The sequence below is a fragment of the Heloderma suspectum genome, chromosome 1, assembly GCF_057233095.1.
Source record: "Heloderma suspectum isolate Gila_16-S chromosome 1, 16-S_ref, whole genome shotgun sequence".
Taxonomy (NCBI): Eukaryota; Metazoa; Chordata; class Lepidosauria; order Squamata; family Helodermatidae; genus Heloderma; species Heloderma suspectum.
The window spans coordinates 153,472,113-153,498,582 of NC_139458.1; the positions used below are offsets into that span (position 1 = coordinate 153,472,113).

Below are 26,470 nucleotides of genomic sequence, written 5' to 3' on the forward strand. Positions count from 1 at the left end.
GGACTTGATGATCTTATAGGACCTTCCCAACCCTCCTATACTATGATTCTATCATTCAAACAGGACTGAGACACTTTTAGTGGGTGGTTCTTCTGACTGGATGGAGAGTGCTTAACCTGTTCTGGATGGAGTTGCACTCCCTGGAAGGAGCAGGTTCGTAGCTTGGGGGTTCTCCTGGAACCATCTTTGCCACTTGAAGCTCATGTACCTCAGTGGCATGGAGTGCCTTCTATCAGCTTCTGTTGGTGGTCAAGCTATGCCCCTAACTGGACAGGGATAATCTGGCTTCAGTCATCTGTGCTCTGGTATCCTCCAGGTTAGATAACTGCAATGCGCTCTATGTGGGGCTGCCTTTGCAGATGGTTCAGAAGCTGCAGCTTGTGCAAAATGCAGTGACCAGATAGATAACAGGGACAACAAGGTCCAAACAGAGAACACCGATTCTGGACTGCTTGCACTGGCTGCCTGTATGTTGTATTGTTAAGGTTTTTTTTTAATTTCTGTAAACTGCCCAGACAGCTTTGGCTATCGGGTGGTATAGAAATGTAATAAATGAAATAAAATCTGGACCTCCTGTAAAATTCCATGAATGAGGCAGGATGATTGCACTATAAAAGCCTTGTCCAGAAGCATCATGCACCTTGAAGACATTAAAGTGGATTATGGGAGGAGGAAAAAATACCCCCCTCTTCCAATGACTATGTTCAATTCTTATTCGAGCAAAAGTTTAATTAAAATCATCATAAGATCTTCAGAGTTTGAACTTTGGAAGTTGTTTTGCTGAAGCAAGAGAGCTGTGTATGTTTGATCTTATTAAGAAAGAAGATTTCCCTACCTGAGAGTTAAAGGGAAATGATTCAAACAAATTTGCATTCCCTTCAGAGCCTTTTGAGAGTCACTTTGGCAGCTTATCATGGAGGGCATCAGTCTGGCTCTCAGACAAGCTTTCAGTGAGTACACTTACAAGTCATTGATTCTCAGTTCATTCTGTGACAGGCTGCAATAACCTATCACACCCTCTGCAAACATGCACATTTTGAAAGATTGGAGAGAAAGCAAGAGGGATTTACATTATAGCTGTCACATGTTTACCATAATAAACAGTAATTGTTGGAGAATGTAAACGGAATATTACAGTCCAGTGGTAAGTTGGTGCCAAAGGGGGAGATAGAAGGGTATGAAACTGTCATTACAAACTCTCATTCTAAGAAGACATATGAAGAAACAGATTTATCCCACAGGAACATTTGACACCCTCTCTGGCCTTCTCCATGTCAGATTTTTATCCCGCAACTTTACCAGGGCTTCTGCTTCCAGATTCTTTACAGGATTAAGATGGGCTCCTTCACAAACTTCCTGGTTTTGTTTTGTTTTTCAGAGGACTGGCTTTATCTGCAAGTTCAATATGTTTCATTATACAGCCACTAGATGGAGCTGTTGTTATAATGCAAATCCTCTTTACACAGACAAATTCAAACCACTTCTTTTTATTACATCATTATCTCTGTTTCAAATTAAGCTGTGGAAATGGTCGGAAAGCACAGGAGAGGCACTGGAGGTTGACGACGTCATGTAAAGGACCTGCAAACTTCTGTGAGTAAATCTCAATTGCAGGACAAAAGCCCCATGTGGAGAAGCCCCCCCCCCCCCACACACACACACTTTCTCTCTCTCTCTCTCTCAGTTAAGCAACTAGCCCAAAGTTTTGAAGGCATTTCTAGTCTACTATATTATATGCTACTAGAGGTAAATGATGTACAAAACAGGGTGACACTGGCTTGAAGAATCAGAATGAAGGGGAAACTATCTGAGCCAGATATACCTCTCCTAGTATCTACCACAGTCCCTAAATTGAGATCAAGTTTTCTTATCTTCCTTCCAGTCCTGACTTTTGAAAACTAAATATGTAGGCAAATCCATATGAGTTACTCATTTAAAATATTCTGCACCATCTTCCAACTAAGCTTCTGAAGGCAGCTCATAACATATTTAAAGAATAATAAAACAGGCAATATTAAAAGTTATTAAAACACAATAAAAAAGAAACAGTAGGAAGAATCAAATGAAATCAGCAGCTTATAGTTCAGACAGTCCTAAATGTTTGGATGGGCAGCCATATTTTAACTTGGAACCTAAACTCACTGCCAGGTGGATTGGGAGCTAGTTCCATAAACAAAGCCCCATTGCCATGGCAGCCCTATCACTGGTAGCCATGCCCTTCACTTAGAAGGCTCAGGAACACAGAGCTGGGCGTTCAACCAAATCCTCAATAAACATGAGCAGACATGTGGGATCAGGAGGTCCTTCAGATACCTTGGTCACAGACCTTTTATGGTTTTTAATAGCAAAGCTAGCACTTAGAAGAGCAGACCCAGAACAAACCAGTGAAGGACTTTAAATGCCAGCAAGATACATTTCCACTGTACCAGTCAATAGCCTTGCAGCTGTAGTCTGAATCACCTGGTTTCCAAACAGTCTTCACAGGCAGCCATAGGTACAACATGAAGGCCAGTCGCAAAAGGCATGGTCGAGCAGCTGCCAAGGAACTAGCACTGTCTCCTCTCCATTGCTCTCTCCTCCACCCCAACTGCAATGGTGCTTCCACTTCTTCTGTTCACACCATGGCTAGTATCATTGTATTCTCCTCTCTCTCCCCTTGCTGTGTACATGGAAGTCCTACCCATCCACTGACAGAGGACGTTTTAAATAAGGGGTGGGAGGTTGAGAGAAAGGAGCTTGAGTCGCCTGCCCTCTATTGCAGCGGGGAGGCCCCAGAGGCATAAGAACAGCCATGCTGGATCAGACCAAGGGTCCATTTAGACCAGTCAGTCTGACATCAGTCCCTGGGAAAATTCTGGAGCAGATCATAAAGCAATCCATCTGTAAGCACCTTGAAACAATGCAGTGATCACTCAAAGCCAACATGGATTTGTCAAGAACAAATCCTGCCAGACTAATCTGATCTCATTTTTTGATCAGGTAACCTCCCTCGTGGACTGTGGGAATGCTGAGGACATAATATACCTTCACTTCAGCAAAGCTTTCGACAAAGTGCCCCATGATATCCTGATGAGCAAACTACCTCAAAGTGGGCTAGGTGAAACAACGATCCGGTGGATCCACAGTTGGCTACAGAATCGGACTCAAAGAGTGCTGATCAATGGGATCTTCTCAAACTGGGGAGAGGTAATGAGTGGGGTACCGCAGGGCTCAGTCCTGGGCCCAGTGCTCTTCAACATTTTTATTACTGACTTGGAGGAGGAGGTGCAGGGAATGCTGATCAAATTTGCAGATGACACAAAATTGGGCAGGATAGCTAATACTTTGGAAGACAGAAACAAAATTCAAAGTGATCAGGATAGACTGGAACGCTGGGCAGAAAACAACAGAATGACATTTAATAGGGATAAATGCCAAGTTCTGCACCTAGGAAAAAGAAACCAAATGCAGTTACAAGATGGGGGATACGCGGCTCAACAACACTACAAACAAGAAGGATCTTGGAATTGTTGTCAATCACAAGCTGAATATGAGCCAACAATGTGATGTGGCTGCAAAAAAGGCAAATGCTCTTTTGGGCTGCATTCATAGAAGCATCGCTTCCAAATCCTGGGAAGTACTAGTTCCCCTCTACTCAGCACTGGTTAGGCCTCATCTGGAGTACTGTGTCCAGTTCTGGGCACCACACTTTAAGAAGGATGAAGACAAGCTGGAAAGGCTTCAGAGGAGGGCAACAAGAATGATCAGGGGACTGGAAACAAAGCCCTATGAAGAGAGACTGATAGAACTGGGCATATTTAGCCTTGACTGAGGAGAGATATGATAGCGCTCTTCAAGTACTTGAAAGGTTGTCACAGAGAGGAAGGCCAGGATCTCTTCTTGATCATCCCAGAATGCAGGACACGGAATAATGGGCTCAAGTTACAGGAAGCCAGATTCCGGCTGAACATCAGGAAAAACTTCCTGACTGTGAGAGCAATACAACAATGGAACCAATTACCTAGGGAGGTGGTGGGCTCTCCCACACTGGAGGCATTCAAGATGAGGCTGGACAGCCATCTGTTGGGGATGCTCTGACTTGGATTCCTGCATTGAGCAGGGGGTTGGACTCGATGGTCTTACAGGCCCCTAGGGTCCAGCCCTACTATTCTATGACTTTATGATAGTCCAGCATTCTGACCACACAGTGGCCAATCAGCTGCTTCCGGAGAACCCACGAGCAGGACATCAGTGCAATAGCATCCTCCCCCCGCCATGTTCCCCAGCAACTGGTTTACACAGGCACACTGCCTGTGATACTGGAGGCAGCATACAGCCATCAGGATTAATACGTCTCTGATAGGCATGGCGGAGAGGATGGCACAATGGGGGCCCACACAAAACTAGAGCCAGCTCTGAGAGCACATTTCAGTAATCTAACCTGGCAATGTTATGAAACATTTAGATGGGTGTATGTTGCTCACATGAAATGTTGCTCTTCTATTTTTTGTGCATACATAAATGAAGGCATTTAAGGAAATTCCTATGCAAAAAAAATATTTGCCAAAATGGATCTATTTTATAATATCTATGGCAGCTATTAGGGTACCAAAGTAGGAGAATGAGAGGGGCAGCACCAAACAAGAAGAAGCAAAAGGGTGAGGCAGGCCTTAGCCTACCTAAGTAACAATCCACTTGAACATGTGCCTGAACATGTGATTCAAAGGGTTGGATGCTCCTGATCTCGTCTGATCTCGGAAGCTAAGCAGGGTCAACGGTGGTTAGTACTTGGATGGGAGACCGCCTGGGAATCAGGCTTCCTGCACTGAGCAGGGGGTTGGACTCGATGGTCTTGTAGGCCCCTTCAGTCCGATGATGCTATGATTCTATGACCTGTGGCTAGGTGGCCTCACACCTATCCACAATCACATCTTCTCAACAGCCAATCTGACTGTACATCTCTATCAGGGTTGGTCTGTTATTGTAAAGTGTGTTCTGAGATAAACTTCTTTTTATGTTAAGCTCCTTGCTAAACTTCTTAGCTGAAGAAACGTAGGGTGGGGGGAAGTGATTTGAAAGCACAGCTCTCAGCAGTGTTGTAGGGGCTAGAGACTAAAGTTATATTAATAGTATTTGGTGGGTTTTTAAAGGATCCCTTTCTAACGAGGAGCCGCTCTGAGATCCAAATGGCCTAGTTCTCAGTGAGGTGGCAAATCTTTGTATATGGGCTGCACCACTTTTACTGTAGGTGCAGGCTGACATGACTGAATATTGATCCATACCTGAAGAATGTCCTACACGTAGGAAACTAGCATGTCAGGGGAAAGGCTAGGCTAGAGCCCTTTTCCCTGACATGTGGCTTTCCATGGGAAATAAATTATTTGCATGGAGGGACATTCAGTCCCATGAGCCTCCCACCTGCATTCTGCACTGACACAAAGGCTTACCACCTTTTATTATTTATTATTATTGAACACTGATAAAGCACCTAAATTTTCTAAGCACTGTACAGACACTGAAAGATAACGCAGTCCTTGCCCCCACAGGCTCACAATCTAATAGACACAATAGAAAAGAAAAAAGGAAAGGGGTGAGAAGAGGAAAGCAAACACTGGAGCAGCAGGTCCTTCCCTGGCCAATAGATGAAGCCAGGTAGGTCTCCACCTTGACCTGAAGTTCTCCCTAGGAGACAGGGGAGTGGCCTCCCATTGGCCCTTGCTCCTCTGGCTGATGGATGGGGCCATAGTGTTTTTCCTATCAGAATGAGAGCTAAGCCTATGTCTTGTTTTCTAACCATAAGCACATAGCTTAAAATCTACATTAGGCCACATCAGGACAGATGCAGGTTGGCTCCAAATAGCTCCTCAGCCCTCTAGTTTCCTCTGAGTTCAAGGAGGGTGCAGACCAAATGGACCGCGCAACTCAATTAGACAGGCTTCCTCCGCTTCCAAAATAGTTTCATGTAGGTTTTTACTACATCTGTTGCTGTAGGGACTGGAGATTCATTCAGCCAATACACCTTAATAACTCTGAAGATGTTGTTAGGGCTTATCAGATCAATGATCTGCATTTTAATATCTCCCAAAACACATGTTTACCAGCAGTGTCATAAAGTCTTTTAAAATCTATTGCAGCAAACTCTCCTATTACCTCCAGAAGATTTTTTTTAATTGGTAAACAGCATTCTGGCAAAAGTTTAAAGCAGCTCTTGTTCTATTTGGTTTGTAATGTAGGTGCAAAAACCAACAATGGCCAGAATGCTCATTCATATTACAAATGCCTTTCTGTTAAGCTTTCTCTTCCATTTTCGCAATGCTAATAAACAGAATTACCAGAAGAGAGACTCAAAACTGATGTAAGCTCAGCCTTGTAAATAAGTCCACAAAAGTTACTAGCCTGCAAATATTTTGCTAGCCTGCTAAATGGCTAGTCTTTTGCGTTTTCATACTGTCCAAAGAGGAGGAAAGTCCCTTCTTTCCCAGCCAGCATGGAAATCCAGGATACTAACCTCTTAGCAGGCGAGTTAAAAAAAAATTGCCTTCTAACAAGTAGGCTGGCAGTGGAGGGATGAATAGATCTCTTCTTCCAGATGCTGATTCACCAGCATGGAATTCCTTGGTACCAACAGCTACCAAGGGGGAAGGGATGCTGTAGCTTACAGTGGTAGAGCACATGCTTTGCATGCAGAATGTCCCAGGTTCAATCCCTGGCATCTCCAGGTAGGGCTAGGAGATCTTCCCTGAAACTCTGGAGAGCCACTGCCAGTCAGTGTCAACAATACTGGGCTAGAGGACCCATGGTCCGACTCTGTATACGGCAGCTTCCTATGTACCAACCAAGGTGTTCAACACAAGACTGATTTAACTCTGATGTAGTCTGGAAATGCCTTAAGGACAAAAGTTATTGCCAACTGACCAGTTCGAATTAGAAAGGAGACAAATCTCAAAATGGAGTTAAATATTTTGTGTTGTGCACACTGTAAAGAACTGGGGCACGATCAAGATCATCACGCATCTTGCTGAGGCAATTTCCAAAGCTGTCACTTCCCAATGGAAGATACTGGCAGTGTAGCATTAGCACTACAACTCATTGATTAAATGTTGCATTTCTTAGTCAAGATGATTCTGGGAGATCAGAAGTACATACACCACTGCACACAAAAGCAGGGCTTTCTTCCAAAACAAAAAGGATGTGAACAAAGAAGTTGTTCCATGTGTCTTAACAAAACAAAACAAGACTGAAAGGACAACAGATCAGATTATACCATTTCCTCTCCTCCCTCTCCTTGTCAAACAAACTTGTAGCTTCTGCACCTTTAAGAGCTGTGTAGGCAAGGGAAAGAGATATAGCTATGATGGCAGGGCACACCAAATTGTGGAAGGCTGCAGTTATCCCTGCAGATGTCCCCTCTTGTACACAATTATTAAAGGTGCAGGACCCAGTGGAGGCTGGTGGCTCCAATGACAGTGGGATGATCAATCTCCTCTGAGTTTCAGCCAGAACCAGTCAGAAATCTAACAATTTCAGCACTTTGGATAGCTCCTTTAGAGTTCTGACTGGTTCTGACTGAAACCCAGAGCAGATTCACTGCCTCACTGACATCGGAGCCACCAGCCTCCACTGGCAGACCTCTGTCCTCTTTTGCATCTGGCCACCCTATTCACTTGTGTAGACAGGGGTTATTGTGTGTGTGGGTTATTCTGCCAAGATCACATTAAGGTAACCCAGATATTTATAATCTTCCCCACAATGTGCCACAAAGCAGTCACTTTACACGTCAGCATAGCTACCAAAAGTGAGTAGGGTTATACCTTCCCAGAGTCTCTGTTGCTGGATCTTTCCTTTTCTCTAATTCTTCAAATTTCACGTAACTCTCTATCCCAAACAACGTTCTTAGTAGTGGAGGCTAGAAACAAACAAAAGGGATAATTGCAAACTTTCATTTGATTTATTCTACAGAAACTTACATTTTAAATTGAATGAACAGGACAAAACATGGATCACGCTGTTGAGTATTGTCAATCAGCTGAGACACCATTTTTTTTTAACTCAGAATAAGGCTTTACCTCTTTCAGATTGGATTTTATACAGAATCATAATTCCATAGAAAACTCTATAAAACACAGCCTTAGGCATGCCAAAAAAAGGATAGAACAACTCTATCATGCCAGTACAGGTTTTCCAGGAAAACCTGTTGCACCCACACACGCTATTATTGTTGCACTAAAGGTAGCTTACGCTAGCACAACATGATTTACGTTAGTGCTAGTGCTGAATAGGATACTGCCCATTTTGTTCAATAGGACTTACTCCTGGATTAGTGGATACATGATTGCAGCCTAACTGACCTAGACTGGGGCATTCTGGACTGACCTAGTCCTACATGAAATCTAAGCAGAGCTTTCAGGCTATGTTTTGGAGGATCCAGAAAATAGTACTTGGAAAACTGAGCCATGAACCAAAATAGACAGGGGTTTACAAAAATTGTGCAGTCTAACCATACACTGTATGTTTCAAATTATGGCCCTCGGTACCAGCTAATAACATACTTTTGAGAAATATATTCAAGGTTAATAGAAATAAATGTTGTAGTTGGACAACTTGACTTATTAGCTTACTTTCTAAAGCCACAAGGATAAAAATGATGTTAATAGGTTTAAGATGGGGCACAGCCACAGTATGTTTATGGGCTGCATAAAACCTTTATGATTTTGGGTCTAATCTCTCAAAATACAGTACATTAGCTGATTAGTCCAGACTTACAGATTTAGACTGGAGGCAGTATTTTTAAGGGTGTAATCCTATGCATGTTTAGACAGAAAAAAGTCCCGGCTGGCTGGAAAATGCTGGGAGTTGTAGGAATTGTTCCTGTCTAAACATGCATAGGATTGCACCCTTAGTGTGTTGAAAGTGATTTGAAACAGACTGCACTTCCCATAGTGTGCACACATTTCATTTGGCCCACTGTTGACCTTGGCTGAACAGTTTTTACAGTTTTTTGAAGAAATACAAGAACTTGCAAAACTGTTTACCAGTGGCTAGATAGGACAAGTGTACACAGTACAAGCAGCTGTCTGTCTTTCAACCCACCTTCAATTCTCTGAAAAACTATTGATTATGTCCACAACTTGGGCTCTAACTACTAGTAGTAGAAGTGGTTAAAGACAGAGCCACAACATTGACTGCTGAAGCTTAGTTTCAGTCCTCCAAAGATTGGAGACAAGAAAAATCTTATTTTTATTCCAGTATTCCAATAAACTCAGCTCTAGCATACTAATGCAAGACAGTTAATAAAAAGCACAAAATAATTTAGTATGTCAATCTCCCATCTCACAATGGCTTTGTACTACTGAAATGGTACAGTCCAACACAATCCAAGTAGCAGTGAACAAATTTATATTAGTCTGATGTGCTAAAGATAAACTTCTCAGAACATTTAACCAGCAAATACCCCATCTGTTTCTATGCTATGGACAATAAATACAAGTGTTCTAGCAACTTGAAAAAATATTACAGTATATAAGATGTAATCCAGATTCGAATGTGTGCTCCCACAAAAGAAAAAGAAGTTTTGCTGAATAATGCATTCCTTGTTCAAGCAGAAACCCCCAAAAGCGCAGAACTTGCAGAAAACACAGACAAGGCCTCTCTCTGAACACGATCGTGACAGGTGCCCTATAAATAACAGCAGAGTCAGACAAAAACAGCACAGACTGCAAGTAGGCAGCCTAAGTGGCAAAGACATTTTCACCAGGCATGCCAACTTAATGAGAGTTGTCACCAAAACTCTTCTGATTCGTCGCTAACAGGATGCAACAGCAAATGTGTGCAGCTGCTTATGATGGAGTGGGCAGAGGTAGATGGATTTTCGCTCAAATGAGATGCAATGCATGCTATAAGTAGAAAGCTCTTCCCAAAGCAATCTTCTCAGCTCAATGACTTATTTTATTCTCATTATTTAAGTTATTACATTTTATCCTGAGCAGGAAACCAGAGCCAAAGTGGGTGCAAGATACAAGGTACAGAACAGGGCCGGGTAAGGACGAGACATCCCTGCAAGACATCTTTCTCAACCCTGCTGCCTTATGAAATCTGACCAGCCAATGCCAGAGACTAATGGTGCAGATGGACTCTGTCTCTACTGTACTCCTGAAATCAAGACCAACAGGAGCCCTATTCAGTTGGCACTTGCATGAAGGGGCAACGCAAGTATGACGCGGCTGGGCCTTTAGTCCCTACCCATTGTCACGGGGCACCTTCCAGCTTCGCAAGCATTCAGGGCAAACGTGCAGGCTCCCTGCTCAATCTGGAACCACGATCACGCAGGGTTCTAAGTCACGTGGGCAGCCTACATGACTCCCTGCAGGCTCCCTGTAGCAGGTATTTGCTCTGAACATACAGGAAGCCAGAAGGAGGCCCATGACAGTGAGGGTGAGGCTAAAGCAGGGGTGAGCAACTTCGGGAAGTCTGGAGTCGATTTCTTTCACTTACATACCCAAGCCATCACCCTCCTGCTGCCACTGCCCCACAGAATTCAGCAATGGGGGGGGGGGAGATAACAAAAACAAACTAAATTTGGCCATTGAAGCATTTGTAGTGGTTTCAGCAAACTAGTGATTCTTTGCCACTGTAAATTTGTGGTGGCAAGGTGCAAGGCGGGGGGGGGGGGTTGTGGGGGCTGCGCCAGGGGGCTGCACCAGGAGCTGCATGCAGCCCATGAGCCATGTGTTGCCCAGCCCTGGGCTAAAGGCAACACAGCCTCTTTGTACTTGTGCTGCCCTTTCACGTGAGTAATGGCTAAACAGGGCTACAGTCTTACTGTAAAATAGGACTTGAACTTACCTTCTGTCCCACTAAACCACCGTTCAGTGTGATTCTCTGATCACGTAATATCACAACCGCTGAGATTTCACTCCATGACAGTTGTTGCTGGGGTGCAGAGTAGGCCTGCGCCACTCAGGAACCACCAGCTCAGCAGCTTTATACCATGTCCCCCAGGACTGTCAACTCTGACTGGCAGGGATTCTCCAGGATCTCTCACAGAGACTTTTCCCAGCATCTGCCACCTGAGCCTTACAACAAGTCATGCCAGGGGTTGAACCTGGGGCTTTCTGCATGCAAAGCATGTGCTCTGCCACTGAGCTATGGTCCTTCCCAAAATTCATGAAGTGTATCTTCGAACTCAACTGTTGTTAGCACAAGAACCACCAGCCCTTCGCTACTGGAGCCAGATGGACAACCAAGCCAAACACAGCCCAACCAGCTACGTATGGTGGTCCGGCAGGGGCACAAGGGTCCCTGCAAGAGACTGTAAAACAACAGGGTTGCCAAGCATCTGGCAGGTAGCCCAAAGACGTGGTTTATTATGCTCCCTGCAAAACAGGGTTGGTGGGTTGGGTTTGGCTTGGTAGTCGCAAATAGTGCAGGCCACAATACATGGCTGGTAGAATAGGTGAAGTTCAGTTTGTCTGGTTGCAAGTTGTGCAGGCCTGGCAGAGAGAACACGGTAACAGTTCCCTCATACAGAAAGGAAGAAAAACAGAAATAGCCATGAACCAACAATAACTCCTCTTTAATTCCTATGTCAGGAGGTAACTATGGGGAGACAAGGCAGTAGCAGTCAAGAGGCTCCTCACCCTCATGGTACCTTTGGTTTTATGACAAATAGGGGATGATGCTCAACAGCTATTTGATGAGCTATCTAACAGCTGCTAGGGACCAAGCACTCCTGCAACACAGCTGGAAGGATACACCACTGCATCATTAAAAGGGCAGTATTTCCAAGCTCGCTGTACACTGAACAGTGCCAACTTTGTTTTGATGAGTTATTTGTGGCCCTAATCAGCTGTGAAGGCTTTCAGGAAAGATGCAGTCTTTTTAAAGAGGGATTAATCTAAAAAGGAATTGTGCAGTTATTTAAAAAAGCACTCGGTGCATAAAATCGAGACACATAGAGGTGCAACCTTATGTCAAGCCCAAGAATCATCTGCCCAAAAAACCTAACAACTCTGATTTTAGAACAGGATTGAAAGGTGCCCTGCCATAAATCAAAGGAGAGTGATAGTCAAAATTGCCTGGGGAATGTCAGTCTGAAAATCAGGCATCTCTAATATCCTCCTTCAACGTGGTTATCTACAGAAGAACATCGAATGTTATTATAGGCATGGTAGTATTTGGCCAAGGACAAAAGCAAAACAATATTCTCAGTGGAAGATGGCTATTGCTGTTTGCAGGCTGACTCGGTTAATGTGTCGCAGTAAAAGAAATTAAATAAGTAGGCCAAGGAACTAGCAGAAAAAGGATAGAACATCATAATGCCAAATGGTCAAAAATTGCCATTAGGCCTTAGAGAAGCAACGCTTTACTGAGACCATAAAGGGTCATTCATTTCATGCTAGCCGTCCCTGCCAGCCTCTCACACAATTTATCAAAAGCACTCTGGCTGTTCTCATTTGCACGCAAAGAATGAAACAAAAAATAAACGCTGTGCGAGGAAAATTGGTTAATCAGCATTCATGGCAATTTAATAAACACGAATTAAAAATAAATAAATCTGGGCAGATCCCTGCAACTCTCGCCAGAGCTTGCTTAATGTTTTTTTTAAAAAACAGCTCCACAAAATGGATCAAAAACTTAACAAGCATGCAGAACCCGCTGAAAGCTTTAAAGCATCAAGGAAGTTACAGCAAACTCAGATTTTATTGTTCTGCATGACCCCTATAAATCACCCCAACACCCCCGAGCTCACCCCTAGAGGTAAGAAAACAATGCCTTTTTTTTTTTTTTTGCTCTAGCAGCAAATTGCACTGCTCACTTGAAGAGGCGTGTATGAAAGCCTGAGACACTTCAAAGCACATCAGGAACCCAGTTCAAATGATGTCAGGTCTGGATGGTGAGACTTTTTCCTCTTACTGTGGGTACCACGCTGGGGATCTTCGTACTGTTAAGCGCACCCTGATTGTCCAAGCATTGAGAGCTTATGGGGTTCCAGTACTTATGGTTTTGGTTTTATTTGGAAGGTGTTCAGCTGGAGATTTAGGGCATTTTGTAGTAGTTGCATTTTATTTCAAATATATAGGTTGCACATAGGTGGAGGTCAACACTCCAAAGTTCACTGCTCCCCCATCAGATTTCTAGGGGCTTAGCCAGCACCTTCAGAGCTCCACAAATCACAGCTGTCTCTGGTCCTGTTCCCCAGAGTCTCAGCTTTTCATTTACACAAACACAAACATCGATGACATCATCCCCAAAGAAGAGAGGGAACAGAAAGGGGCAGGGGGAGAAAGACTTGCCCCTTCCAGAATAGTGGTTGGCCATTGTTAAAGCCAGCTAATATCCTTCACGAAGGGAAGGTACTTGGCTACTCTTCCAGGGCCATTAAGATCATCTCTAGCAGTCCTACTGCTTCCAATAACCCAGGAGTGGGGAAACTCTTACAGCCTGAGCCGTGTTAGAATGGTGAGTAGGGCCAAAGGCAAAGCAATGAAAGGGGTGGGTCAAAAATACAAAAAATACCAGCATGTTGTGCTTAAAGCTCTTCCTGCCAGCAACGAAGCCTTAGGAGGGGCATTTCAACCTTCCAGGATTGGGAAAAAACTGCAAAAAAGCTGGGAAAACACCAGACAATCAGTGGTTGGGGGAAAGGGGGTGGGGTTGTCTGGAGAACTCCAGAGGGTCACGTCTGTCCCCCAGGAGAGCTGGATTTGGCCCCCAGAGCTGAGGCTCCCCACCCCTGTATTACCCAATCTCCTGCCCAATCCCCAATCTTACAATCAAGAATCACAGGGCTGGAAGGGATTCGGGGAGGACATCCAACACAACCCCAATCCCATACAATACATTTACTTGTCCGTGCTTGGAAACCCAATTACCAATACATGTAAATAGCATCATTTATTGAAAGTGGACATGTGTATGTATTGCAATAGGCAGAACATACACAGAAAAGTAACAAGCAAGCTAAGCATGCAAAATCTATGCACAATTTCCCAAGATTTACAGTGGGACTTACTTCTGAGTAAACAAGCATAGGATCAGGCTACATGTCCTAGTTTTTGTAAACTGTCAACTGTGAGCTTCCCAATATCATCCTGCCATCAATTTTTACAGATGGTCAAAAGAAAAGTCTTTCAGCAGTGGGAGTTGAAAAAAGAAATTCCTATAACTGGTCTGGCATATGTAAATAACACTGCTACTGTGCTATTTCTTCCGCCCATAACTCATCACTAAGGCAGATCTGTTGTTCTTTGCTGTCTTGTACATACAGTACTCTTCCGAGAGATTTAAAAGCAGAAGTGTGGTGGAGTTGTGATGCTAAGAATAACCACTGTCAGAGGTGCCAAGTTAATCCACTGAAGGTGTGCATGACACATCCCCCTCAACAACTGCAGAGCTGCAGAGGATATGCAGCTCAGCAAAGCCTAACTGTGACACTTCTCCAACTCTACCTTGTCTTGCTCTCTAACTTTACTTTTGAAAGTAAATTTGGTGTAGGGTTTCGCTTGGCTAGATGCAATTAATTGCTGGTGGAGTTTCTGTGTGTAGATGGATGGATGAAGACGGCCAGATATAAAGAAGGAACATTATTTTCAGTGTACCCACATTACATGCGCTCTCTTCTGAGTGATTCATTATAGACAAGACAGCCCCACAAAGCAGTATACTGTCTGAACCATGCACTTTGCTGCAACCATTAGCATGCTAGAGGCAAACCATGCCTTTCACTGGGGATAATTATGCATGTCTCTCACAAAAATATAAGTATTTAATAATCCCCCAAATTAAGTCACTTTTAGGGTTCCTGTAATGATATAATGATACAAGTTGCTTTCCTTAAAACACAAAATCATGGGACCCAAAGAAAAAGCTCAGTTTTCAGTATGAGCAGCAAATTTTCAAGGCTTTAGGGCATCTGATGGACACTCTGATCCAAATGACCTCTCCAGGTGAGGCAAGATACTTACACGTGCACACCGCAGGGCTTTTCACACTCCCCCATAGCAGTTAGCCATGCTGCTTGGCAAACTACTTTTGAAATGACTTCATACCGAAAGCAGTCTTGGACTCAGTGCAGGATGCTGGTGTTGAGGGGAAGGGTACAAAGTCCCAGAGTGATCTTGGCATTGCTGCCAAAAGGCTTGAAAATAGGCAATCCCTAAAGAATTTGACATTCAAATAAACAGCAACACAAGAATTATTATGTGACAGTGATGGCAGTTCAAACTTCTGGAATGCTAAAGAACTGCAGGAGGAAATCTGCCGTTTGGTCCTTTGTCCTTGTGAATATAAACATTGTCAAAGGTCCATTTAGTCCAGCCCTGTTTCTAACAGTGACAAGTCAAATGCCCCTTGAAAGCCCACAAGCACGACATAACAGCTACAGACAAGCAAGGTATGATGGTCATAGCAGCAGTGCACAACCAGAACCCGTGGGCTGCATGTACTCTCCCAGAGCCTTTACCAGGGCCTCCCAAGGGTGCCCTGACAACACCACCAAATTCCCCACTGCCTGTACTCTTCGTTTCCTCCTGAGATATCTCAGACAGATCACCTTTTTTCCCCACCACCACTAGCAGCGAGGAAAGAGCAATCTGTTTCAGGAACACTGGGGAATGGGGTGGAGAGAAGGCTTTCTAATCCCTCCCCCAGAGATCTTCATACAGATCACTGGTGCTGTGCAGCCTCTGAGCCAGCATCATATGTGGCCCTAAGGGCTGAAAAGGTTGTGCACCTTTGGGTTATAGCTATCCTTAGAAACCTGCTAGGAATACTTCCACCAGCTTTCAACAAACCATTCACCAACAGGCCTGGGATGAGAAAGTCTTTGATTTTGGCCAGCAAGAGCATTCAGGGCAGGATGTTGCATTACAGTAGCTGCCAGAAAAGGCTGCCAGAAAAACCTGGAGTAGATTTTAGGATCTGTTGTTCTCTGCAAGGATTTCTCCCTATCCCTCCCTTCCCTTTCTAGGAATACTGGTGGATGGGAGCGGGAGAGGGGGGTGGATGGAGGCACCATTTTCAATCTCTCTCTCATCCTGCCCACTATCATGTTTTAATTTGTGTCCCTTGTGCAAAGCTGCTTCCCCCACACAGCCTCTTTCGCTTCCCTCACCCAACACAATCCACCTCCTGGAACTCAACAACAGCAAGTGCTAAAGAACCTTTTCAGTCCCAAACCTCCACACCTCACCTTGAGAATATATTCCTTCAAATAACTCCCAGTCAACAAGCTCCTGCCACTTCATTCCATCTGCAGGTGGATTTTAACAACAAGGTTTGCTTTCTAAATTGATTGACTGACTGGATAGGAGAAGGCAGAGGGCAATTCTAGATCTTCCTTTTCCTTCCCTCAATTTTTCTGTGTTCACTTCCTTCCCTCTGTGTCTCTACTTCTCAGATTGCCCATGGACTTTGTCCCATAATGAAATCGCTGGTCTAATTGACCCCAAAGAGCAGGCAATGATGCATCTATGTAGCCTGCTTGGTGTAGCGGCTGCAGTGGGAAAACAGCTGGGGCTCTCCAGGATTCCACCCGCCTGATGACTCGTGCTGAGGGGTCTTCAAAGCATGGCATCTGGTGGGCAGCTGCTTCAGGGAGCTATGCTGGCCACTTTCCTGCAGCAGCACGCAGCTGGGGCAGCTCTCTGGAGCACCTTCCATGGTGCCTCATAGCAGTGGGGGTGAGTAATCTGCTGCCCCTCCTGACCTGCCAGCTGCAGCTGGGGACTGAGCCCACCTCATGGGAGGGCCGGCCCTGTTAATGTGTATGTTTCATGATTGTCAAGAAACCCGACATAATGAGCATAGTTATATAAAGCCAAAAGACTCAGAACTTAAATATTAAATGGAATTTTAAAACAAACAAAGGAAGCAAATAGCAGGCACACGTTTTAATCATTTTAAAATCACTCTCACGGTTTTGATGTCCCACTTCATAAACGTTGAGTATTTGATGACAGCAATATTGCCTGTAACACCTGGAATTGTAATTTACAGAGAATGTTGTAAAGGATAATATTTTAGCTATAGCATCAGTCTATTTGTTTAGGGAGTTGAAGTACATCAAGGACGTATTTGACTTAATTGGCTCATGATATTTTGTACCCTGACAATATTCCTGGCAGATTTAAATGCTTACCCTCAGGGTATATGAGCACTACGACTAGCGTTTACTGATGTTTACAGAGTTTACAGAGTCCAAGACTGCCTCTAGGGCACAACCGTATATGAGCACTACGACTAGCGTTTACTGATGTTTACAGAGTTTACAGAGTCCAAGACTGCCTCTAGGGCACAACCGTTGGACAAAATTCTCCTGTACCAGAGCTTTTGTCCACATACAGGAGAGCCAGTGTGGTGTAGTGGTTAGAGTGTTGGACTGGGACTCAGGCAATCTGGGTTCTAGCCCCTACTTGGCCATGAAGCTGACTGGGTGACTTTGGACCAGTCACTGACTCTCAGTTTAACCTACCTCACTGGGTTGTTGTGAGGATAAAATGGAGAGGAGGAAGAGGAGGAGTATGTAAACTGTCTTGCTTTCCTTGCAACAGGAGTAAGGCAGGATATAAATGTAATAATAAATTTTAAAATATGGGAGTCTGTTGTTTTCCTGTGTGTAATTAGGCAACGGCCGATAAAAGGACATTCTTCATCAAAGAAATATACACCACTTCTGCATAACTTCAGAAACTAATGCATACACATGCACACAAACTACAGAATTCCCCAAAATCAACACCGACTTTACTGCAGCGCTCAAGATATAATTCAGTTTCATAGAGTACCAAATGAAAGATGTCCTTGGCAAAACTCCATAGAAAAGTTATTTCCAAGACAAAAGGATCAACAGACAGATAGATGGGCTGCTCCCACTGTATTGAATCTTCCATGGCAATGGATTTAACTACTATATGAGAAGCAGATGCTTCGTGAGAAATGTGTGTGGGGGGGGGGCCTGCTGCAAACAAAGGTTTGTTTGTTTTTTGTACTGAGGTAAAGAGTTGTAAATGTACTACAAATAAACTGGCTGGACAGATTGTGTGTGTGTGTGTGTGTGTGTGTGTGTGTGTGTAAAAAGCCAGAATTTAGGGCTAGTTGCCAGAGTTTTTTTAAGTACAGTCAGATTTCTGGCTGTACTTAAAAATCAATCAAACTAACCAACACATAAATAAAAGTCAGCAACAGCAGCATTTTCACTCAGTGTGCCTGTCTGAACTGTGCAACTCCTACATGTGAAATCAGGAGCTGCGTTGTTACGCGTAAGCCCAACTCACCCGTTCATGAGAGGCTGCAGAGTGCACGTGTGCATTGCTCTGCTATAGCCCCGGCCCACACACCCTCTTGTTGACCCAAGGCAGACAAGGTGGGCCCTAACCAAGAAATGGGGCAATGGCAGCTGTCGGGGTTTACTCCTACTCCCACTTCTTTTTGGAGCTCCTTCAGCATGTATTAGAATACAATCTCAGGCTCAGCTGCATCTGCCAGGAGAAAACAGGAAAATGTTGCAATTGTTCTGCTCCTGCTGGAGTTGACCAGGCTCCATCCCTGGCTAGTCCTGGCTATACTTCCTAGCTGTGTTTGGACATCACATTAAGCTATAGTTTAGTGAGATGTGAATGAGCCTTGCCTCGCCCCAGGCTTGCCCACTCCCCTCCCCTCCCTTCCTGGCTGCTAGGAGAAGTTCAGAAACGTTCCCTTCTTCTTTTGATTAACCACAGCTTACAGTGTTCTCCAAACACATTAAACTGCAGTTAATCTTAACTATGGTTAGTTTTGAGCAAGCCAACAGGGGAAGGAGCCTGGGGGAAGGAGGACCAGCCAGCAGCTGCACCAGGCGGATCCTGAGCCTGCTTCTGCCCCCGCCAAACAGGTACTTAAGGCAGGGCTGCCAGAGGCAGCGCCTCGGCGTCGCGCCTAGTGCGACGCTAAGTGCGCACTTAGCGTTGCACTTGGAGTCACGTAGAACAGGACCTGAAGACCCACCCACCTGCCTCTCCAGAGACACCAGCAGCCACAGATACCAGCAGCAAATAGCAGCAGCAGAGGGCTGCAGCTTTAAAGACGAGGGAGAAAGGGGCAAACATGGACTTTATCTGCTCCTTCTTAGCTGCTATTCTCTTTCATCTTTTATCTCTTTTATCTTTTATATTCTTTTATACTGTTGAACATTTTATACCCTAACATTTTAATATGTGCCTGGGAGGACTACTGGGCAACTCAGGGGGTCGGGGAGGTGCCACTATAACTGTGGTCATGGGTAGGGGGAGGTATGGTGTTGGGGGATTAACAGGCCAGCTGAGGAGAAGAGGGGCTAGACACCTTACAGCTGTCCCCTCTTCTGGTTCTTCCCCCAACCTGATGGTTCCTGGCAGCCTTACCAGTCTGCCCTCGGGTCTGGTGGTGCTGCTGCTGAATGCCAGGTCGGCCCAAAATAAGACCTCCCTCATCCATGATGTGATTGTGGATGAGGGGGCTGACCTGGCATGTATTACTGAGACCTGGGTGGGGGAACTGGGAGGGGTTACTCTCTCCCAGCTGTGCCCTCCTGGGTACTCGGTGCAGCACCAACACCGACTTGAGGGTCGGGGAGGGGGGGTTGCCGTGGTCTATAGGAATTCAATCTCCCTCTCCAGGCTTCCTGCTCATTCGAGTGCAGATCTTGAGTGTTTGTACCTTGTGTTGGGTACCCGGGACAGATTAGGGATTCTGTTGGTGTACCGCCCACACCGCTGCCCATCAGACTCCCTGCCTGAGCTGACGGAGGTGGTCTCGGACTTGGTGTTGAAGACCCCTAGGATGATGGTCCTGGGGGATCTCAACTTCCATGCCGGGGCCGCTGTATCCGGGGCGGCTCAGGACTTCATGGCCGCCATGACAACCATGGGGCTGTCCCAACATGTCATCGGCCCAACGCATATAAAAGGACACACGCTTGATCTGGTTTTCTCGACTGGGCAGGAGGATGGTGATCTGAAAGTGGAGGAATTAACATCTGTCCCTTTGTCATGGTCAGATCACTTCCTGCTGAGGTTTAGACTCCTGGCAGCCTTCCCCCTCTGCAAGGGTGGGGGACCTATTAAAATGGTCTGCCCCCAGAGATTAATGGATTCTGATGGATTCCAGAGGGCTCTGGGGGATTTTCCTGCTGGTATGGCTGGTGCTCCTGTCGAAGCCCAGGTCGCTCTGTGGAATGCAGAGATGACTCGGGCGGTTGACACGATCGCGCCCAAGCGCCCTCTCCCTCTGAGCAGAGCCCGGCCAGCTCCTTGGTATACACCTGGGCTGAGGGCAATGAAGCAAGAGGGGAGACGGCTAGAACGCAGGTGGAGGAAAACTCGTGCTGAGTCTGACCGAACACAGGTAAGAGCCCATTATCAAGCCTACTCTGTGGCGGTGAGGGTGGCAAAGAGGCAGTTCTTTTCCACCAGCATTGCATCTTCTCAGTATCGTCCAGCGGGGATTTCCCGAGTGGTTCGCGGCCTGTTACATTCTGGGCCAGGGAGAGAGACGGTGGAACCCTCGGTGGCACGCTGTGACGAGTTTGCACGGCACTTTGAAGATAAAGTTGCTCAGATTCGTCATGAATTGGACACCACCATTAATGCAGTTCCATTGGTAGAGGCGTTCAGAGCACCATCTGGTCCAGTTTTATTGGATGAGTTTCAGTTACTGAGGCCTGAGGATGAGGACAAGGTGCTTGGCCAAGTCTGATCGACCACTGGTGTGCTTGACCCTTGCCCTTCATGGCTTATTAAATCAAACAAGGAGGGGATGTCCGGCTGGGTCCAGGAGGTTGTAAATTCCTCCTTAGGAGAGGGAGTGGTGCCTGCCGCTTTAAAAGAGGCAGTAATTAGACCACTCCTGAAAAAGCCTAACCTGGACCCAGAGGATGTTAACAATTATAGGCCAGTGGCCAACATCCCCTTCCTGGGCAAGGTGCTTAAGCGGGTGGTTGTAGGACAGCTCCAGGCACTCTTGAATGAAACAGATTATCTAGATCCATTTCAATCGGGTTTCAGGCCTGGTTTTGGAACAGAAACTGGTCGCCCTGTGGGATGACTTCTGCCGGGAGAGGGACAGGGGGAGTGCGACCCTGTTGATTCTCCTGGACCTCTCAGCGACTTTCGATACCATCGACCATGGTATCCTTCTGGATAGGTTGTCTGGGTTGGGAGTTGGAGGCACTGCACTACAGTGGGTCCGCTCCTACTTGGATGGCCGATTCCAGAAGGTGGGTGGGGGGGATTATTACTCTGTGCCATGGCAATTGTGCCATGGGGTTCCACAGGGCTCTATTTTATCCCCCATGCTGTTTCACATCTACATGAAACCGCTGGGGGAGGTTATCCGGAGGTGTGGGCTGAGGTGCCATCAATATGCAGATGACACCCAGCTCTACCTCTCTTTTACATCAAAACCAGGTGAGGCAGTGGCTGTTCTGAATCAGTGTCTGGGCACGGTAATGGACTGGATGAGGGCCAATAAACTGAAACTCAATCCAGACAAGACGGAGGTACTGTTAGTGGGTGGTTCGTCTGCCCGGCTAGGTGATATTCAACCTGTTCTGGAGGGGGTTGCACTCCCCCTAAAGGATCAGGTTCGTAGTTTGGGGGTGCTCTTGGATCCAGAACTGTCACTTGAGGCACAGGTGAACTCAGTGGCACGGAGCACTTTTTATCAGCTTAGGCTGGTATACCAACTACGCCCTTATCTGGACAGAGATAGCCTAGCTACAGTTATCCATGCTCTGATAACTTCTCGTCTGGATTACTGCAATGCGTTATACGTGGGGCTGCCTTTGAAAACGGTGCGGAAACTTCAGCTGGTCCAAAATAGGGCAGCAAGATTGTTAACAGGGACTGGCCTGCGACGTCATATTACACCAGTACTTTTCCAGCTGCATTGGCTGCCAGTCTATTTCCAGGCCCGATTCAAAGTGCTGGTGTTAACATTCAGAGCCCTTAACGGCTTGGGGCCAGGTTATCTGAAGGATCGCCTCCTCCCATATGTGCCTGCCCGGACCTTAAGATCATCGTCAGCAGCCCTTGTCCGTGAGCCCCTGCCAAAAGAAGTGAGGCGGGTGGCTACTAGGAGGAGGGCTTTTTCTGTTGTGGCACCCCGGCTCTGGAATGAGCTCCCTAGTGAGGTTCACCTGGCACCTACATTGTATTCCTTTCGGTGCCAGGTGAAGACCTTTTTATTTTCCCAGGCATTTTAGCATTTTAGCTTTCTAAACTTTTAGCTTTGCTGTTTTAAATCTGTATTTTAAACTCCTGCACTGCTGCTAGGTTTTATTGTGGTTGTATTGTTATATTGTGGTTTTAATGTTCTATATATTTTAAATTGTTTTATTGTGTGTTGTTTGGTTTTAATTTTTGTGAACCGCCCAGAGTGCTTCGGCTATTGGGCGGTATAGAAATGAAATTAAATGAATGAATGAATAAATAAATCAGAGTTACTGAAGCTGGCTTGTTTAAGCTAACCATAGTTAAGACCAGGCCCAGCCTGAGGCATGTTGCTGCCTCAAGCTGGCACTAGTGCCTCCATCCCACTTCTGGGCAGTGGTGGGTGGGCGGGCAGCAGCTTCCCGTCCCCCTCCCCAGGTAGTATTCAAACAGGGCACTGAACACGCTCTCCAGAGACAGTGCACCCGCACTCAGTGCCCCATTTGGATTCTACCCCCACTCCCCACCTACCTGCTCACTGGCGAACCGGGCAACTGGCCGCTCCCACCTTCTGCTGGAGCCGCAGGGCTCCTGGAGAGTTGGCTGAAATATTGCGAGAGGTCCTCTTGCAATATTTCGGCTGACTCTCGCAGGAGCCCTGTGGTTGAGGCAGAAGGTGGGAATAGATGGCTGGCCAGCTGGAGAGCAAATAGGAAGGAGGGAAGAGAAGAAGGCGGGGGGGGGCCTTTGGTGTGGGGAGAGTGGTGCAATTCGCTGCTCTTCCCACTGTGCTACCTGATGCAGGCACATGACCCCTCATCATTTGTTTGTTTTATTTCTGTACTGCCCCATAGCCAAAGTTCTGTGGGAGGTTTACAAAAGTTAAAACATTAAAACACAACATACAAAGTTTAAAAAGCATTTACATAAAAACATATAATGGTAGGGCCGGCCCTGGTGAAGATTAACCACAGTTCTGGGTTCATACGACATGGTACACTATGGTTAAGAACATAAGAGCCCTGCTGGATCAGACCAAGGATCCATCTAGTCCAGCATTCTGTTCACACAGTGGCCCACCAGCTGTCAACCAGGAAACCCACAAGCAGGACATGGGTGCAACTGCACCCTCCTGCCCATGTTCGAAGCTTTCAAACTCCTCCCAGCCACACCGCTGCCTCCCATCCCCCAAGTATAAGAAGGTTTTAAATAAACAGCTGGCCACTTTACTCAAGTATGACCAGGACAAGACCATGGCATTTTGCAGTGTGAGGAGCAGAATTCAAAGAACACTGTGCTACACTGACACCAACAGGAAACATTCATGTGCATCCAGAAGACAATGCCTCATAGGTCAGATTTTTCTGTCCCCCAACTTTGCCACCATTAATGGTATCACAATTAGCTGCCTGAAGCAACCACCTTGCTGCATGTTAGAGGTTTTGTAGACCTCTGGGTACAGAAGCAGTGTACAAAATACTTTTATATTTGATGAACCGTGCTTGCATGTAATTTATTCAGCTTGTCCCTTTAAAATACACTTGACTGGGAAAGGACTGGACCCTGCTCACACATCTTTTAAAATGGCTAAAACCATGTATGCGCAGCTAAAATAAAGATGCACATCACATGTATTTTGTACTCAGATCTCATACTAAAAATCTAATTCAAAACAGTACTGAGAGGTTACAGCTATCTGTTTGCTCCAACACATTTGGAAATCAGTACTCTGGGCTTACATCCTTCCAGCTCGACATAAATGATAGTCTGCATACAGGCACTTTGATATAAACCACATAACCACACTTTGTTTTTTTAACGTTTTAATTATTTAAACATCCTGACTAAGTGTCTGACAACCTCCTGTTTTTGCAAGCCTAGTTAGGCCAAAAAACATCTCAGAGATTTAACCAAGTCCCTGGTGGCCTTCAATACATGGCTTGTAGGCTGCCTTGAGCTTAGGGTGTCCACATATGAATCACCAAAAAAGAGGAAATGAATCACCAAGAAGAAGACAGTGATTTTCATAAAATCTGCATATGCTAATTTATATGTATAGCTGCAAATTAAGAAAAATATAATTTATATAGAAATATAGTTCATCTCACCATAGTGTGGAAGGCTTGACCAGGTGACCTGTGTGCCTGCCTGTTCAGTCTGCTGTTCAGTTGCTAACTGTTGATAGGCAAGGAAGAGTCCTTATGGTACTTTACCTTTATTTGAAGGGCTAACCCACCCAATTTCAGGTTAGAGGACAGCTTCAAATAGAGGAAAGTGTTCTTTAAACAGGATACAGGACACCCTACTTGAGCTTGGTTGGTCACATGTTGCAGAAACCTACCCATCCTGAAGATGTGCTCTCAAAACTTTTTTTGATGTAAAACCACATTCATAAAAGTGGTGAAAGGGCATTTCATTCCTCAGGGCTTCTGGATAAGATAAGCTACTCCAGCAAAGGCAATGGTGTAAACAGAGTTCTTATTCCTGGAAATATACTTTGCTTGCAGACATTAACTGCCCTTTCTGAAATGGACCACTTGATTGTGAACCTAAATATAGCTGGATAGGGAGAAGAAGGTCTAAAAGGTCAGCATGTTGATTTGTTGCTCTTCCCTGTTCACTTTCCCATGAACTTTTCGGGTCCTAAATGCCTTGTGATTTGCAGCCTCCTTCCCAAAAGGCTGATGAATATAAATCATGTTTTCATTTCAAAATGTACATTTGAGAAGAAATTATATTTTCCTTTCCATGACACTTGTGTCTTTACAGAGATTTGGAAGTCAATTATTCATTGGAGAGGGGGGCAAGCAGTGGGATATCTCCCCTTAAAAGTCTTAAGGGATAGTTCTTACCCAAACTATTCACACAAATAGGTGCAAGGTTGCAGTTTCTAATTATACCATCCTTGTTGTCTGCTATGATTTTTTATATTTGCATTTTGAATATTGATTGATTACATTATATAAAACAATACACTCATATTAAAGTATCAATATTAGTGCAGTTGTATTATAATATAATCAATATGTGGAACAGATTAAATTATACTCAGAATCAGGACTGCTTCTTACCAAGATTTTTGTACTTGGGCACCGATAACCTACATACCCAAATCATAAGTATATTTGCCAGCACGTGATTATAGAAATATGGGAATTTGCTTTGCATTGAGTAAAAAAGTATTTCAGGGTGCAATCATGCACAAGCCAAGTATAATTTCTGGGGCGGGGGGGTGGGGTCCAAGAAAATATTTTTAGAAGTTGTATCTTCAAAATATGCATTTTCTTATACCAAGGAAGCATGTTTTTGTCTTTAGATGGCCCACTTTTGTCACCATGCAAAATCCAAAATTCTTGGTTTCAGAATTCGAAAGCTCACTGCAAGCTGGCAAAGTTGCCAATCTAAATTCCCAAGTAAGACAAACAATGCTGTGCCATTCCAAATAGGTACAGGCAGCAGAAACATCCCAGAATCAGGTACAAATTCAATGCAAACTAGAAATAGTCACACACAATGATAAAAGCATGTATTAAAAAGGCACAGTTGGGCAGTCTGCAAATGATGTGCTTTTATTGTTTATAAGGATGCTACCTACAGCAAAAGCCACTTCACATGAGACAGCTTTGAGTAAAATCCAATTAAAAATCCACCTGGGGGAATAGTTGTAGCTACTTAACTAGGTCAGAATCATTTTTCTCTTTTAATTTTCTAATTTCATACTGTTTGTGCATTATGTATTATAGATTATTTTTTGTTTTGTTTTTGCCGGAATTTATTTGAGATGAGCTGTCTCTGTAAAATGATTTTCTTTTCTTTTTTTACTCTGCATATGAAATTGGAATAATGATGCAATCAATTAGGTCAGGCCAATTAATCAAATAATGACTTCTGCCTAAGTATAGCTCCCACTGCCATCATAATACTGAAACTGTCTTGGTTAATTCAGAAGCTCTCTTTTCAGGCAGACTCACTGGAACAAAGAATTGATTGACAGGTAGAAACCACATACATTTGATTTAAGTTTTCCTCTTTGACCTACCAACCATATTCAAACCAAACTGCGCAACTAGTCTCAAATGAATGTAAGATAATGTTATGAATGGCTAATGGTCAAGATGGGGAAGACATGAATCTTCAAATTTGATACATTGCTTAAACCAAGATGAACATATTCCCAGTCCAGCGACTGATCCAGCTTGTCCTGCATAAGAGCACATTCATAGCACACCACTGATGGGAACAGTATACTAGATGTTCTGATCCTGAAAGCTTCTCTCTTTCTTTTTAATGAACCCAATTTAGAAAGATGAACCGTAAATGTAAACAGA

General features: G+C 44.8%; 1 protein-coding gene across 2 annotated transcripts in view; it reads right to left on the reverse strand.

Moving 5' to 3' along the window:
- SEMA5B (semaphorin 5B) overlaps positions 1-26,470 on the reverse strand; it is a 511,039-nt gene that overhangs the window by 379,626 nt on the left and 104,943 nt on the right. The window contains exon 2 of one of the 2 annotated variants that reach the window (XM_084807291.1): positions 7,791-7,885. The exons of the other annotated variant lie outside the window; for it this stretch is intronic. The gene's annotated coding sequence lies outside the window, so the exon portion shown is untranslated. The remainder of the gene's footprint in view (positions 1-7,790; positions 7,886-26,470) is intronic. 2 annotated transcript variants of the gene reach the window in all.